Source organism: Myotis brandtii, unplaced genomic scaffold, assembly GCF_000412655.1.
Source record: "Myotis brandtii unplaced genomic scaffold, ASM41265v1 scaffold46, whole genome shotgun sequence".
Lineage (NCBI taxonomy): Eukaryota > Metazoa > Chordata > Mammalia > Chiroptera > Vespertilionidae > Myotis > Myotis brandtii.
The window spans coordinates 4549470-4566747 of NW_005367587.1; positions in this window are offsets into that span (position 1 = coordinate 4549470).

Below are 17278 nucleotides of genomic sequence, written 5' to 3' on the forward strand. Positions count from 1 at the left end.
GTGCTTTTCCGAATTAATGAGAGAAAACATTGATTCTCCTGCTGCCCACGAAGGTGGAAAGTGAAGTGGGGAGACATGTGGGGAATGAGCAAGGTTCCCTGTCTGGGGGTTCCAAATCTGCTGTTGGTTTTTTTCACCACTGACTAGAGATATACAGGGTGTCCCCCCAAAATGTATACACACTTTGAATACCTACTAATTCCAATGGTTTTAAGCATAAGAAAGGAACAACAATGGAGCTGTTATCTGTTAAAAGTGTGGGCACAAACAGGTAGTTGGACATTCCCTGAGGGGTCTCAGATTGGAGAGGGTGAAGGCCAGACTGAGGGGCCCCTTCTCCCCCCCACCCCAGTGCAAGAATTTCGTGCACCGGGCTACTAGTAATATGATAATAAACTAAGTGTTTCACATACTCACAACTATAAACTTACTTCTTCCCCCACCATGTAGTGATAGATGCATGTAAAAATTCAGAAACCCTAACATTATACCAAGACCTCTCAGGGGACCTTGGCCACCGAGAAAGAAACCACTCCAGTAGGGAAAGCTGTTTTTAATTTTAGACATTTCTGAAAAGGTTAATTTTAGACTCTCAAAAATGGTTTCATTTGGTAAAAATTGTTTAGGGAGAGCCTTGTCTTACCCACCTCATCCTAAGTAGGGGATGTGGATTCAGGGTTTTGTGGTGGGGAGGAGGGAGAGGGGGAGACTCAGGCTTAGTACAATTGGTTTGGTAGGAAGACAGAAGCCACTCAAGATATTATAAACAGGAAGAAATTTCATAAGTAAATCAGGGACATACACAATTTTTGTTGGGGCTGAGAGAGTAGAGGCCAAGGAGACCACTGCTATATTTTTGAAAACTCAGAAGTGCATGAATCACAGGGAATCTGTGACCACAGCTGCCTGCGGCACAATCCGGGTGATTCCCAGGAGGCTGCCCAGAGCACTGGCTATGCCTTCTGTCTGCAACTGCTGTGTTTATGCACCTGCCTACAGCTGCAGCCAGAGAATAATGGCTTCTCCTTCTCTTTCTCCTCTCAATTCACAGGATTTCTTCTCACTAGCAGAACAGAACCTGCAATAATGCTAGCAAGGGGTATTGGGAAAGGTAGTTCTCAGTCTTTCCTGTGATTGTATAAGAGGAAAGTTGATGCTGATTTGATAATAGACAATCCTACAATTTACCCCTTTTCTCAACTCAAATCCAAAGATCCTTTTTACTCATATTTATTTTCTAGCTAACATTAGCAACTTCATGGGACTACTTCTCATGCAAATGTAGATGCATTCATCCTCTCCTGGAAAAGTGGAGACTCTCTCTGGATAGTATTAATTCCTCTGAAGTTTAATCACAATCTTTTTTTTTTGATAGACAGTAATCTGAATATTAAGTTATAAGGTTAATCACAACTAACGCAACGTATATAAAACTATGTGGAAAAGAGACAATACAAAGTAGTTTGTATATGAGATATATATAGGCAAAAAATACATAGCTAACACAGTCCTCATTTTTGCAAGCAGTCACAAGATCATAATTAAACTTCTTTTTTGACCCCCCATTCCTTATTCCCTTTATAATCAGTCTGTGCCTAAGCCAGCCATACCTACTTATCTGTTGGGATAACCCAAATATTCATTCCTGAAGGTGCCCATGTGGGATTGTTGTAGACTTCCATTAAGCTCTATTTATGAATATGGAATGTACACCACCAAATCTCTAGGCTCCAGACACACTCCACTTTACCTCCCTTATGTAATAGCAACCCAATTTCATAATTAGACTGAATCACCAGTGATACAGTAACTCCCTTCTTTGTCTCTTGTTCAGTGGTACAAAGGAGCCCCTAAATGGTCAGATTGTTGTCTCAACTGCCAGTAAGGATTAATGTCATATCCCTTGGTGAAATAATTTTTCATTTGTGAACTAAGACTTCTAAAGCAGCAGGGTCCTTAGTTGTGAAGTTGGGAAGCAGAAATTAGTTTTGTAGACCTATGTATTCTGGCAATGGGATAAATGGTATAATATGTGATTGCTAGTTTGGAGTATTTACTGCATGTTGCTTCTGAGTGAATTCAGGACATGATAAGACAAGTGAATTCCATGAGTGTGACTTGTTCCCTCACTTTCTTTTTATTTATTATTTTGGCTACAAAATAAAATTCCTTGGTCAGAGTAAAAATATTGTGTGTGATACCAAGACAGTGAATAATGCATTCAATAAGTCCACAGATGGTGGTGCTGGCAGAAACATTGCTGACAGGGAAGACAGACCCATATCCATATTATGCCTCTATTCCAGGGAGAAAAACTCACTGCCCCCTCAATGATGGAAGGAGTCCAATGTAATCAACTTGCCACCAGGTGGCTGGCTGGTCCTCCTAGGGAATGTTGCCATATTGGGAGCTCAGCTTTGGTCTCTGTTGTTGACATGTTGACATGTTGGACCCTCAGTAATAGCAGCCAGATCAGCCTTGGTGAGGGAAAATCTATGTAACTGAGCTCATGAATAACACCTATACCTGTTAACATGGCCACTTTGTTGATGAGCAGGTTATGGAGGAGCTTGGGAAAGAGCTGACAGCCATCACTGAACAGGCCATCGAGACCCAGTGATTACTGAGTCTGCTCTGCAGCGGATGCCCTTTGGTGAGCAGTGACATGAGTAACAATTACCCCTAACGCTATGCCCATTACAAAAGTTCACCCATGCACCTCTTCCTCAGAGCTCTCTGTCCCCAACTCTCTCATCTTGATCTAACCAAGTCCCTGATCATCCACTGAAAATTTTGCCACTGCCCAATATAAATCTATACTCAACGTTTTCCCCATAGGTTTTCCCTTCCCTACTGTCCTCTAGGGCCACCCCTGTAATGCAGCAACAATCCATTCCTGCCTGGTACTAGAACATCATGAAGAATTGTTGATAAAGCAGAGACCCCACTTTTTTCCTTCTCTAGTCAAAAGATCATAGGCAGCTTCCCATGAGTCCATAGGTATGGGAGGCGGGAGAGGCAGCAACATGGAAGAAGTAGATTTCATGGGAGTTCAGACCACTTACTCAAGTAACTCACTCCTACCTCTAGGATTTAATCAAATCCAATCTGATATATAGCATTTCCACTTACTTATGAAATGCTGAACATGGCCAACTTAATGGCTTGGTTAATCAGATAGCATTCAGTACATGATGCATAGTTCAGGTTGCATGGTCACATACTGTCCAGTAATCAGAGATTCAGTCTCTATCAGGCCTTGTAGCGAGCCAGTAGATGTTTTCAACAGGGTATGACTTTACTTCATATCATTAGAAATATGCACTGTAATCTCTAACCAGAATTTTCCTGTGATTCCAAAAAACATCCCTGTCTGTAACGGACATTTGCACAGGATCTGATTTCACAAGGCTCAAGTCCCAGTGCACCTTGCACTACAGCCTGTACATGCTGTGCAACCTTCTCCTGCAGGACCCCACTCAAAACTGGCAGTCTTATGGATTATTTGGTAATTATTCAAAGCACCAACGGAAATATGGTATTCAGAGAAGTCGACAAATGCTGAACTTCTTTGTTGGAAAAATGCAGCCACATGTCTATTATCTAAGGATGGGTAGCTCAATACCCCAGACCACAGAACTTAAACTGCTCTAAAGTGAGGAGCCCTGAATTTTTACAGGAGATATTTTCAACCCTTGTACACATGTTCTGATGAGGACATCTTGTATATTTGCTACTCACCAAGGGCAATTAGTAGGATGTCATTAATGTGGAAGACCAGCATGATGGTCTGTAAGTTACTTAGATGATCGTGGTTCCTGCATACTCATTAGGACAGAAAGTCTGAAAATTACCATATATGTGAAATAAATGAGAGAAGATATACTACTATCCCTGTTAGGAGAAAGAAACAACCTCTGATGGTGTTTGCTAATTACTGTAAAGCAATTGATAGATCAATGACTGCATATAATACACTAGAAACAAGGTAGAAATTAATACCAAAAGGACAACATGACCAAAGCCATAGAACAGAGTAGTTTAACATGCAGATATCTGCTCTTGGGAAGAGACTAGTACTGGAGTAATTACTTGATTAGGATTAAAATAACACATTGTCCTGCAAGATCAAATTGTGTTCTGTGTAGAATAAACATACATGTTAAATGGTAATGACATAAAAATCACAGTTTTGCATCTTTTAATGTTTTTATGGTAGCACTCATTTTGTAACTTTCTAAGAGAATATAGGTTTTGGTTTACTATTTGTGTGGAAGAGACAGTTCCATGGGCCCTGTTTGGCTCTTTCTATCATAAGTGTCCTAAGTCTTAAATAACTAAAGCAGGGATTTGGGCCAAGTATGTCTTTCCAACTATGCATTCAGGAACTAAAGAAATTAACCACAGGGAGGGTGCACTGCACTCACTGTGAGATAGACTAAACTCAAAACTCCATGTATCATATGACTTCATAAATCCTCACTCTAATTGGTGGACCACAGTAGTATACTGGATCCCCAGCGGTAGCATTAATTCAAAGTTCAAGAAGGCTGGTCCTGGCTTTCAGAAACTCTAGAAGGGTAAGAGTCACACAGGAGTCACTGCTAATGATCTCAGCTGCCTGCAGCACCAAAGAAGGTGATTCTCAGGAGAATGCCAAGAATCCACTAAGATCCCTATGTCTGCCATCAGCTAAGGCCCACACCCAGTCCACAACTGATCCAGTAATTCATGGCTTTTCTTTCTTTTGGGCTTTCAAGTCTCACAAAAGTGCCTCCCGTTAGCCAAATCCAGCACCAGATGAGAAGAGAATTTAAGAAATTTAGTCCCAAAAAATCAGAATCATGAGATCACAGTGAGGCGGTGGGGGGTTGTTGAGTGTTCAGAAGGAAGCAGGGCTATTGCTGACTTGACAATAGAAACAGAGAGCACATGGTGTGCTTAGTAAAGACACAGGATGCCCATGACAAAGCACAGCCTAGAACGGTTCCCAAACACCTTATGGGAGCATAGGAAGTGAGAGCTAAAGTGAGTTAAGCAGTCATGTGACCAGCTCCTCATTTTCAGAAAAGCAATTAATGCCCAGAGAGAAGATGAAACTCTCTAAGGTCCTTGTTAATTATTGGTGTCAGACAGACCCCCAAAGCAAGGACGATAGGCCAGGTAAAGAAACTCACTAGGGCAGAAAGCTCCAGATGCCTAGCAAGGGACAAAATTGGGAAAACAAGAACCTCACCCTCAGGGTACCTTATCTTCCCCTAGTTTATCACTGGTCAGGCGATTTATACCCCCTGACCTTTTCCTTCCTAAAGATAACATCTAGGCCTCAGTTATATTTAAGCTCCAGGCCCAGAAAAGCAGCATAACCAATGTAGCTGCCTCAGTACCAGCTACATTGACTAATGACTCCCTGCCCTGCCACTGACCAATAAATGGAAACCACGACCCTGAAAGAGCACAACTGGAAATCTGATGAATATTCTATTGAGACACTCCCCTGAGACCTCCCTAAGATTTCCATCTGCAAGAAAGAGATAAATACACTCAGGGCAAAGGACCCAGGGCACTCTCTCCCTCTAAGGAGCATGCCTATGCCATTCCCTTCCCCCTCTCCTTCCCCCACAGGCCCATATCCCCCAACCTCTAAGGAAACCCATGATATTTGTAACCAGGGTAGCAATGGGCAGTAGCAGATTGTCCAGGGCTTACCCCTACACCTGTCTCCAAGGTCCCTTTTTCTCTGACTTCCCAGTGAGCCAGAGCAGACCAACCTAGGCTTTCCTGTTGCTTCTTCTACACCCTTTATTGATTCACTGTCCTAAGTATATTTTGGCTACCATTATCGATCCAGTGTCCCCTTGGCTTGGTGCTGTGCAGCCCTTCCCTTTGGATATCTCATCCCCCATCCCCTTCCCTTAAATAAATTCAATTTTTCTTTTAGCCTGCCCACACACCACCATGCTAACCTACCATGCTAACCTTTCAATGAGAATAGTCAAGATTTGAACCCATAAACAATTAAGATCCTTTTTACCACTTAGTGGTTGCATTTTGAGTTACTTTCTGGTCTCACCAAGGGCATAAGCTATTCTTTCCCAAACCTCATGCTCCTGGGATCACTCCCCTCCATCCCAGCAAGCTGCACCACTGCTCTAGATAACACACCCTCCCACGCTGTGCATATTAACAAATCACACCCAAAGCACCCTACTTTTAGTGGGAGGGGATCTTTATTTCTGAAAGTTTCAGATACCCAAATAGATCTCCATTTCTGGTTTTCCTTCCTTCTTTCTTCTAGCCTCTGCTTGAGGACCCGGGTCCCTTAGTCACCAGAAAAGAACATTCTCTCTTCTAAGGAAATAAAACAAGCCTTCCATTTATCTGTACAAACAAATCATGAGTGAACAACTGCCCTGGCCTCTGCCCATAAAATTTCCCTAAACTAGCTTGTCTTCCTCTAAGTCTACAACCACTCCAGTAAGCACCGAAAGCCTTCCTCTGAGTCAGTCTCAAATCCTTTTTTTGTTCCCCTCACAAATCTGTTCCCACAGCTTCAGGATCCTGGCTTATTATCTCTGCCCAGATAAACATTAGTCTAGCATATTATCATATCTAAAACCCAATCATGCTTCAATGTCTCTGGTTTCAGATTGGAATAACTTAATCCTTTTGGAGAGAGAAAATTTGGCAACATTTCTGTCCTTTGGTGATAACAGTAGGATTGTGATTTTGCCAGGCCTTCGGGAAGAAAACGAGGGCTATGTTAAATCCTATTTTGCCAGGCACCTGTACCTACCAGCCCTTGGGAGGGTTCAAAGGAGCCTAAGGAACAAAAAACAGATGGTAAGCACAGTGATGGCCAGGGCCTGGAGCTACAATGCAAGGCCTCTGGAAAAATCAGTGTGGGCCTTGAGGGTTGAATAAAGTCTCTTACCTTGTCTCTGTATCTAAAAGTTAATATTACTTTCTTCCTGGACACATGGATGATCTTGTCTCAATGGCACATGTGTGCAGAGACAGAAAGAGGGATGCCCCAGAAAGGCTCAGACTAAACTTAGCAACCAGTTCCACAGCAGGAGGTCACAGAAGAGAAAACATATTGTGTGGCTGTGTGGCTGGAACCCTGCTACTGCTAAAGGCAGCCTGGAAATCTAACCAGCCTGATTAGCTGCTGCTCTTCCTTAGGGCCAATGGGGCAGCACCAGGAAGAACTCTCACACAGAGCAAAGGTCAAGGGTCAGTGTGAACTGGGGACCCTGAGTTCGGTTGCTACTAAACATACCTTCCTTCTCCCTCCTCCGTAAACCACCATCTCTCCTCTCATGCCAGGTAGTTGCTGGATTAAGGGCCTTGGCTGATCCCAGGATGAGTATGGAATGCCTGCCAATGCTTGTTCCTAATTCCCCTCCAGAACTTGTCCCTTTCCCAATAGAACAAACACCAAAATAGATAAAATTTCACAAGTCTCTAACTGACAGGATGAAAAAAAAAATCCCTGTTCATTTTAAAATGGTTTTGCAGTAAGAGCCTCCAGAGAATTCTTGAAGAGATTGGCACTGGCCATGTGTAGGCCAGAATGCATGCTTTCCAATTATCTGACACCCTCTTCTAACACATCCAGGGCACTCTCTGCATCTCATTTGCATCAAATTCATTTGAGCACATTTTTGATTACTGTTTTATTATTCCCTTTCAATCCCAAACTTTCAATAACAGAGATTTATTATCTTAAATAATTCCTAGGCTTATAAGCAACCTTTACCCCTCACTACCTCCTCCTCCTCCTCCTCATCTCCTCACATTATGCTTCCTTTCCCACCACTGCACACACATAAGTATCCCTCATTACCACTTCTAATGCTGGTGTGAAGTATTTCCCATAAAATCATCAAAACCTGGACAGGAACTTTCAGTCATAGACAGGTTATCCTCAAACTTGCTTGGAAATTATTCTTTTCGCATTCACCATTCCTGATGTCAAAAGAATCAACTCTTTCATCTAAAGCTCAATAAAATAGTTCATGGTTTCCTGTATTGGTGATAACTACCACAACAATGAAACATGTTCTGAAACTTTGATGATTAGGTCAAGGGTAAAATGCACGGGGGTGCGGGGGGAAGAAGACTAGGGCAAGAACATGGAACAAGACCAAGGAAAGAATTGGAGGGGCCACATAATCCCTTCTCAGCATAAAGGGTTAGTCAGCATGTCTACCTGCCTTTCAGAGGACTTACACACAGATAGAAAGGGGCAGGGCGTATGTCCCTGGAGCTCACAGTATTCCCTATAGGAAAAGAGACCAAGTGACCCTGGTGCAGTAAGGCTGACCCATCATCTGAATTGTCATAGCCACTCAAATTCTAGTTCTGAAACCTCACCAGTTATCCAAGGCCCTGTGTTTTTCCCATCCCCGGCTCATGTCTAGAATTTTGAGGTTTTTAAATAACCTAACTTCCCTGTGCTCATTGACCCACAGGGAATTTTCCATCATGTAGGAAAAACTCCCCATTGAGAGAGGATTACCAAGTTCACACATAGAGGTTAACAACCACAGGGGAAAGCTAATGGTTCCTGCTGCATCTTTCATGCCCAGACTCTAGAACTGAGACTAGAGGAGTGAGCACATCATAGGCTACACCAGACAGGTGAAAAATGAGCTGTGAACACTCCCCTGCTGGAGGAGGCAAGGCCTCTGGTTAAGGCATAGCGGCACAGTTGTTGCGATCTCAGGAGGAGGCTTGCCCCACTGACCCCTCAGGAGAAAACTGTCCATGTATAACGTCTCCACCTCATTAGAGCTTCATCTATTAAATACTGAGCACATCAGATGATCCTCTTAGGTGTAGAGTAGCAGAGTCCTTGTTCTTGGAGGGGGATGCTGTGTATCCTCCTGAGAAAGTCCAGTTGGCTGTGCTAATTGCGAACAGATTTCTCACACACTGTTATTTCTTCATCTGCCCGGGAAGTACATGCTGCACCACAGGAGATGTGGGACAGAACTTTGTTGCTAGGATTCTAAATGAATAGTTGCAATTAATTATTCATACCAGTAAAGGAAGAAACTTAATGAGCTGCCCAGCAGTGGAACCTTCTCCAGGAAGTTGAATAAAATGAAGAAGAAACATAGAAATTCCTGGTTACTTAGTCCATTAATTGACCTTTAGGTTGGACCATGCTCTATGGCAGAACCAGAAAGAACCTAGTCTAAGACCTTCATTTACAAATAATGAAACTAAGAACTGGAGGAAGGAAGTAACTTGCCCAAAAAAGTGAGTAGCCCTGAGCTCTTATCTGCTGTGTTATAAGCATTTTATATCTACACTAGAGGCCCAGTGCACGAAATTCATGCACTTCTGGGGTCCCTCAGCCTGGCCTGTGCCCTCTTGCAGTCTGGGAGCCCTGGGGGAATGTCCAACTGATGGCTTAGTGGGCCTAAGCTGTCAGTTGGACATCCTTAGCATTGCCATGGAGGCAGGAGAGACTCCCACCACTGCCACTGTAGTTGTCAGCCATAAGCCTGGCTTCTGGCTGAGCGGCGCTCCCCCTGTGAGAGCACTCTGACCACCAAGGGGCAGCTCCTGCGTTGATTGTCTGCCCCCTGGTGGTCAGCATGCATCATAGTGACCAGTCATTCCACCATTCAGTCATTTGCATATTAGCCTTTTATTATGTAGGATACACTGTAGATGAGGCCCCATAGAACCATAAGAAATGCAAAAAAGCCCTAGCTGGTTTGGCTCAGTGGATAGAGCATCGGCCTGCAGACTGAAGGGTCCCAGGTTCGATTCCAGCCAAGGGCCCATGCCTGGGATGCAGGCTCCATCCCCAGTGGGGAGCATGCAGGAGGCAGCCGATCAATGATTCTCTCTCATCATTGATGTTTCTATCTCTCTATCCCTCTCCCTTCCTCTCTAAAATCAATAAAAACATATTTTTTTAAAAAAGAAATGCAAAAAAAATCAGTTAACTCATTCTTGAATTGCCCCCACTTAAAATCAAGTTGCCCTCCCCACCCCACCCCCCCAGTGGGGCATGTGCTGCACCTTGGACTTGACACTTTTCCTCTCTGAGCTTCATTTCTGAATACATATGCATATACCATGGGAATTGTAATCTCTTCTCCACCTACCTCACTGGGTTGTCATGAGGAGGTTCTGAGCTAATAAACCTAGAAATGTTTCATCAAGTAAATGATGTCTAAATGGGAAGGGATTGTTATTTTTAAGCCCATGGGTACCCTCTTGGGTAGCAGGTGCTGATTAGGGGAGGAGGACATGATTGTTTCCTGGGACCATAGCTATGGAAGCTTTGCAGAGGGTTCTGCAGGCCTAGGAGGGGCGGGCTCTGGCCAGCAGCCCTCTAGTGATGGTCGGCCCTTGAGGCGCTAGCGGGGCTTTAGGGGGGCCCTAAGGGGGCAGCGAGAGCGAAGGGGGAGTAACTGTCAAACCTTCCCACTTGGCGCCATTCTTTAAATTGTATGTGGCTATTTCACAGCTGTACCTGCTCAGGGCAAGGCTCCAATCTCCTGGAGCAGGGTGGGGGCTGGGCTAGGGTGGAGCCAGGCAGGCTAGGAGGGCGGGTTTAGCCACACCCCCAGCAAGGTTCAGCGCGCTTCTGCTGTGGAGACAGCTCTGCTGCTGTGGGGGGAAGGGTCTGACCCTGGGGGGCCGCCCAGGCCTGCCTCCACCCGGGTCTGGAGTTGTAGGCAGGAGAGGCTGCCTGGACCCAGCAGAGGGGGCCCAGGGGGCCTCGGGAGTGCTGACAGGTGGTCGACAGCATGCTATTGTTGTGGGCACCTGGTGGGGGGGGGAGGAGAGATTGGGAGTCGGAGGTGAGGGCTGCAGCTACCCCGGAGGAGGCTGGGTCTTCTCCCCCTCTGGTCAGCTCCCACATCCCCCCATGGCTGAGGTAGGGTGTCCATCCATCCCCCTGGGAGTGCAGGGATTGAGGTAGGGTGTCTGTGCAGGGGGATTGGAAGAGCTCCCTGTGGCCACTTCCCCTTCCTTCTTTGCAGTCCCTGCTCCTGTCAGGCACTCTCTTCAGACCCTCCAGAACTTGGCTCTGGCCGCCAGTCCCCTGCTGGGCACGCAGCCTCCTGCTGTCTGTCAATATGCAAATTGGTTGTTACTGGGACACTGTAATGGACAATTAGCATATTACCTCTTTTATGTATAGATGCTCATTTAATCCTAACAATTCTGTAAAATAGTCACTTTACAGTGAAGCTTGATTGATTACCAGTTTCCTGCTCATCTGGAAACTTACCTAAGAAAACCTTCCCCTATTTAAATTTTTACAGCCTGTTTGCCTTTCCTCTAGACACAGCTATCTAACCCAGCAGATGCCAAACACAAGAGGAATCAACTCAGAGTGAGCACACACACACACACATACACATACACAGATTTTAAATGTCTATAGAATACTGATATCAAGAGACAGGAGACAGAAAAGAATGCAGTTATGAGATAAAGGGGGTAGCCTCCATAATACAGTATAACATTCTAGATTTAATGTTCATGTAGCCTCTGTTTCCTATTTTTCTTTGTATATTGTCTTTTTATTTATTAATGAGGTAACATTGATTAATAACATTATATAATTTTTAGCTGTACAACATTATAACTTGATATCTACATACTCTACTGTGTGCGCACCACTAAAAGTCTAACTTCTTTCTGTTACCCCCATTTTGCCCAATTTTCCCTCCCCCCACCTCCCTTCCCTTCTAGTAGGCACAATTCTATTGTCTTTATGAATTTGTTTTTGTTTTGTTTTGTTTTGTTTTGTTCATTTACTTTTCTATTTTAGGTTTCACATATGAGTGAAATCATACAGTTTTTGTCCTTTTCCCTCTGCCTTATTTCACTTAGCATAACACTCTCATGATCCATCCGTGTTGTCCCAAATGGCAATGTTTCATATTTTTATGGCTGAGCAGTATTCCACTGTATATGTTTATATACCACATCTTCTTTATCCATTCATCTGTTGATGGACACTTAGATTGTTTTCATATCTTGACCACTATAAATAATGTAGCAATGAACATAGGGGTACATATATCTTCTTGAATGACTGTTTTCATATTCTGCAGATACTCAAAAAAGGAATTGCTGGATCATATGGCTGTTCTATTTTTAATTTTTAAGGAAGCTCCATACTGTTTTCCATAGTAGCTGCACCAATCTGCAATCCCACCAACAGTGCACAAGGGTTCCCTTTTCTCTACATCCTCTCCTATTTCTTCTCTTTTTTATAATAGCCATTCTATCAGGTGTGAGGTAATATCTCATTGTGGTGTTTATTTGCATTTCTCTAATAATTAGTGATGCTGGACATTTTTTCATATGCCAGTTGGTTATCTGTATGTCTTCCTTAGAAAAAATGTCTATTCAGATCCTTTGCCCATTTTTTTTATGTTTCCTATTCTTGAATGCCTATTGATCAAACTCAAAATAAACTTCCTTTTACTTAGGCTAGCTTGAGTAACTTCGTGCTTCTTGCAACCAAAATTTCCCTGTCTAAATTAGTATGAACATTCATGTGTGGGTGCAAGAGTATGTGCATGTGTGTATGTGTGTTCATATCTACGTGTTTACTGAAAGCATGTCAGGTAAAAGCTAATCTACTGAGAAGATAAGGAGAAAAGACTTGGCCTAGTATACTTGAGCAGTGGAAGGGAAAACATCTCTCCTATTTGTAGTCACATAGTATCGTCTTATCCTGAATCCATAATAATAATCATAAGTAATGCCAATTAACACTAACCTAACATCTGAGCTCTTCCTATATGGTAGCTTCTAACCATTTTATATGCATGTACTCATTTAATTCTAACAACTTTGTAACATAGGTATTATTGTTATCCCCATTTTATAAATGGAGAAATTAAATGAGAAGTTAAGTAACTAGTTCAGTGTCGTCCAGTGAGTAGGTGGCAAAGCCAGGATTTGAACTCAGAGAGTATAGCTTCTCAGCCTATGCTCCAAGTGGTGGATTGGCAATATAGTCCTTAGGTTCCTCCTTCTCTTTAAGGAACTACAGTTCAACAAGTGGCTTTCAGAATCACAGAGTGAAAATCTAGTGGGCATCAGCAAACAGGTCAGTCTAGGCAATTAGAGGGTTAAGGAGAAAAATTTTGAAAAAAATTATTATTGCTTCAATTTGTCAGCCCTGTGATTTAAACCACTGCCTCAGCCATCAAGTAACTCTAATTACATTTTAATTTTCACCTTAATGTTAAGACCTATAGATCAACAGTGTTCCCTTTTTTAACATTCTATTCGGCTATAAAAGCCATGAGTGACAGTCCAATCTCAGTCTTCATGGAGACAATGAGTACTGGTGGTTTGGGTGTTACAGACACTAGCAATATATTATATCACAGTGTTAGCAAGTATTTAGCCCCATGAAAAATAAGATTGAAGATAAAATTTGCAATTTTAAAAAATCCACATGTATTTTAATTGCAAAGAATTAGGTTGTTTTGTTTGTCTTCCCAGGCAGGAACCCCAAATCAACCTGCAAACTCATCATACAGTTCAAACCAACTCACTACTCTGAGCCAACCTATAGCCATCCATTTTACTTTCTCTTAACATCTGAGCAGGAAATATGTAACTCTTTCACTTCTCACTGATGTAAAGAGCTGATCTGAACAAGAGGGAAGGGATGGTTGAAAAGAGTGATGACACAGGCTTCAAAATGAAAGAAGCACCACTGTAGATTATTGAGAGAAACATCATAAGGGTCTTAAGCAGAGCTCAATAGTCACACAAAACATAAACTGCCTAAAGATAATAGATATTGCTTCAATGGAATCATCCTAACTTGTATCTTATATTTGAAGACAGAAGAGAAAATATATCCAATTTATTGGAGTTTAGGGTCTGAAGTAGCTAGCTAGCTCATCGGCTTGTTTCCTATGAAACCTACTCAAAGGAATAACCTGATTTCCTGTTCATTGGGGATTGCTTACCAAATAATTCAGTTACAGCCCCCTGAATGTCTAGCAATACTTTATAATCCAGAGAATTTAGAAATGGGGCTGGGAAAGCAAGATACAGGATGGAACAAAAGCTTCTTTTTGTAAAATAACACAAGACATGTTGTCAGCATTTTCAACTTCAATAAGAAACAGAAGAGAACAAAGAATTTGGAGACCTGAGGCCTAGAAATCTCTTTCCATTCACTCCCTCTCTACCCATCCCAAGGTACTAGGAGAAACCAGGGCAATTACTAAAGATCATTTAGACCCATAATGTTTGCTCAGAGACTATAATCAGGAGGAAGAATTTCTGGCAGGTGGAAAGAGAGGACAGAGCATGCATAGATTTTAGAAAGAACGAGTCAAAGTTTAGGAAGATCAGCCATGTGATATAAAAACAGCATTGTCCTTTATATAGCAAGTTTTTAGTGACTTCCAGGGAATTCATCTAGAAACATTTATTTAGCATGTTCTATTCCCCTATGTTTATTCCAATCCATATGACATAAGCACCTTATATTTATACAGTACTTTCTGATTTACAAAGCACTTTTCCATTCATGAGGTCTCCTAGTTCGCCAAGCAATCCTACTGGTAGGCACCATTACAGATGGGAACACTGAGTCTCATAAATACTGAGACTTTCACCCAACATGTTATAAGGATCTCTCTGGCTTTAACATATGTCCATTTATTAACTCCCTCCCTTTTCTTTGGGGGATTCTGTTTTAGCTATCAGAATCCATTTACCCTTTTAAAAATAATCAAACACAACATTTCATCTAGGCAACTAGTCCCTCTTTTTCTCTTAATACATATTTTTCAAGTAGAGTTGACTTTATCCCAAGTCTTATGACTCAGAGCTGGCCTATTAAGTGACATATGACCTTGAGATAGGTGAATAACCCAATTTGGACTAATGAGATGAAATTATATTTGGATGGGTCTGCAGAAATAAAGAGGTGATCTCTTTCACATTAGACTTGAACATCACAAGATGAAGGTCTAATGCTTCTAACAGTTATCATATAGAACCTGGTGTTAGAATCAACTATGAAGGAGTGAAGAGCTGAGGGCTAAGGGCTGGGGGACAACTAGACCCAAATGGTTCTTTATGGACCCCTGGATCAAACAACATATTTCTTTTGATTGTCTTAAGCTAGTTTGAGTTGGCTTTTCTTTCACTTGTCCTAATTGATACATTACTCAATTCCTTGGGTATGAACCTCCCCAAATACCCCTCAAAACAAAAAGGATGACCTTCCCAGATAGAAAATTAGTACATAAAAGGTTACACAGCCAGAACTCCAACCTAAATAGTCTATCACTAGGTAGGAGCTTTCCCCTGGCGCCATGGTGCTTCCCTCCGTGCTTTTGGGTATGCTAATTCCTTGGCCTGTGTAATCTCACTCTTCCTTTCCTACATGAGTAAATTCACTCATGCTCTACTGACAAATCTATATTCTCATTTTTCCCTTCTCTGAACTCCCACAGCTAATCCTGGTACTTAATTACATAGATTTTTTTCGTTACTGATCTTGTTTATAATTTTGGATAGCTTACCTTTCCAAATAGACTCTAAGATATCTGAGTATAAAAACATGTTCTCGTACTAGGTCTCTATCCCTCACAATGCTCTAACAATATGTACATAGCTCACATTATAAATACTCAATGTTTTTTACTGAACTGGCAAGAGAAGTGCAAAGTGGGTAGGAAGTGACACAGCAGCCAGATGGCTAAATGATAAAAGAATGAAGAGATAATGAAGTTAACTCCCTTGGTGTCTTTAATATTGGCTTTGTGACTCAATGTAAACTTTAGAAAAAATTGTCAAGAAAAGCAGCACCTATTTTTAAAGGTTCCATGCTGAGAACCAAGAAACCTATAGAATGTTACAGAGTCCTAACCCGACAGTAGGCCTTCAATTCATTTTTATGAAAGCTAATCAAGAGTTGGGTCCTATCCAAACTATTACTCTATGGAACATTCCCAGAAGTGCTTTCTAAACAATAATAAATAATCCCAAACAGTTTTTCATGGCTTATTTTTTCATGTTTTATTTATGCATTAACAAATAATAAAAATAGTAAATATTTTTTTTCAAATATCTACTAGGTGCTAGACATTGTCAGACACAGAGATAATTTGCATATATTATATCCAATCCTTTAAAAAGCTGCAAAGTATGTAGTTTCATTACTGACTTTTAAAAAATAAAATGGCAGTTCTGTTTGGAAATCCAGAAATCCAGATAAATCTTCCTACCAAAAAATCACATCGAAATATGGGCTAAAATAATATAAACATCTGTTAAAGATCTGAGCATATGACAAGCCTAGAGACAATGCCAAGGATTAAAAACAAAGAGGGATCAGAATCCACAAGAGTAAGTGTATGAACTGCAGCTGCAGCAATCTGGGAGGTGGGGAGGACTCCTGGTTTTATAACCCAAGTCCCTGGGATTTAATGCCCAGGCAGGGCCAGGAGATAAAGTAAGGCACAAAGTTGAAATTAAGTCGCTTCACATAAAACCTCAATGGGAAACTCGATAGGCTATAAATTCAATGAAAGGGTGAACTAAACACACACACACACACACACACACACACACACACACACACACACTATCTACTAGTATAGAGAAAAACAGGAAAGTTTCTTCTGCCAAGGCCTGGGCACTAGTAGAAATAAATTCAAGTTTATCCTAAGAACTTGTAACCAGGAATGTGTCTCTGTTAGTGTGTTGAGTATGGATTTACCTCTCTCAGGCTCTAGGAACCATAAAAGTGATCTCTAGCTTGCTAATGCCCTCTGGAGCACCCAGAAGAAAAAAACAAACGTTTTCTAAATAAAAGTACATGTCCTCAACCCAGGCCACTCAATATTCAAAGAAAAAAAGCACTTTTGAATTAGTTTATAATCTGAAATTGTAAAACAAACAAAGAAAATCTCGCTAAATAAGAGTGAGCATATAAAACATATAACAGGATTAGACTCTTAAGATTGCCAAATGATGGGACTACAGGAAAACTAAATATATATATCTATAATGATAAAAGCGTAATATGCTGATTAGACCGGATGTTTTTCCAGACGTCCTTCCATCCTCCTGGATGAAGCCAGCAGCCGCAGGGAAGCCCAGGTCCTGGGTGCCAGAGGGAAGCCGGTGCTGGCAGCCAGGGGAAGGAAGGCCTACTCTTGCATTAATTTCGTGCATTGAGCCTCTAATATATATATTATAAATGGTGAATTGTAGAGGAATGGAAAAATATTTTTAAACTAAT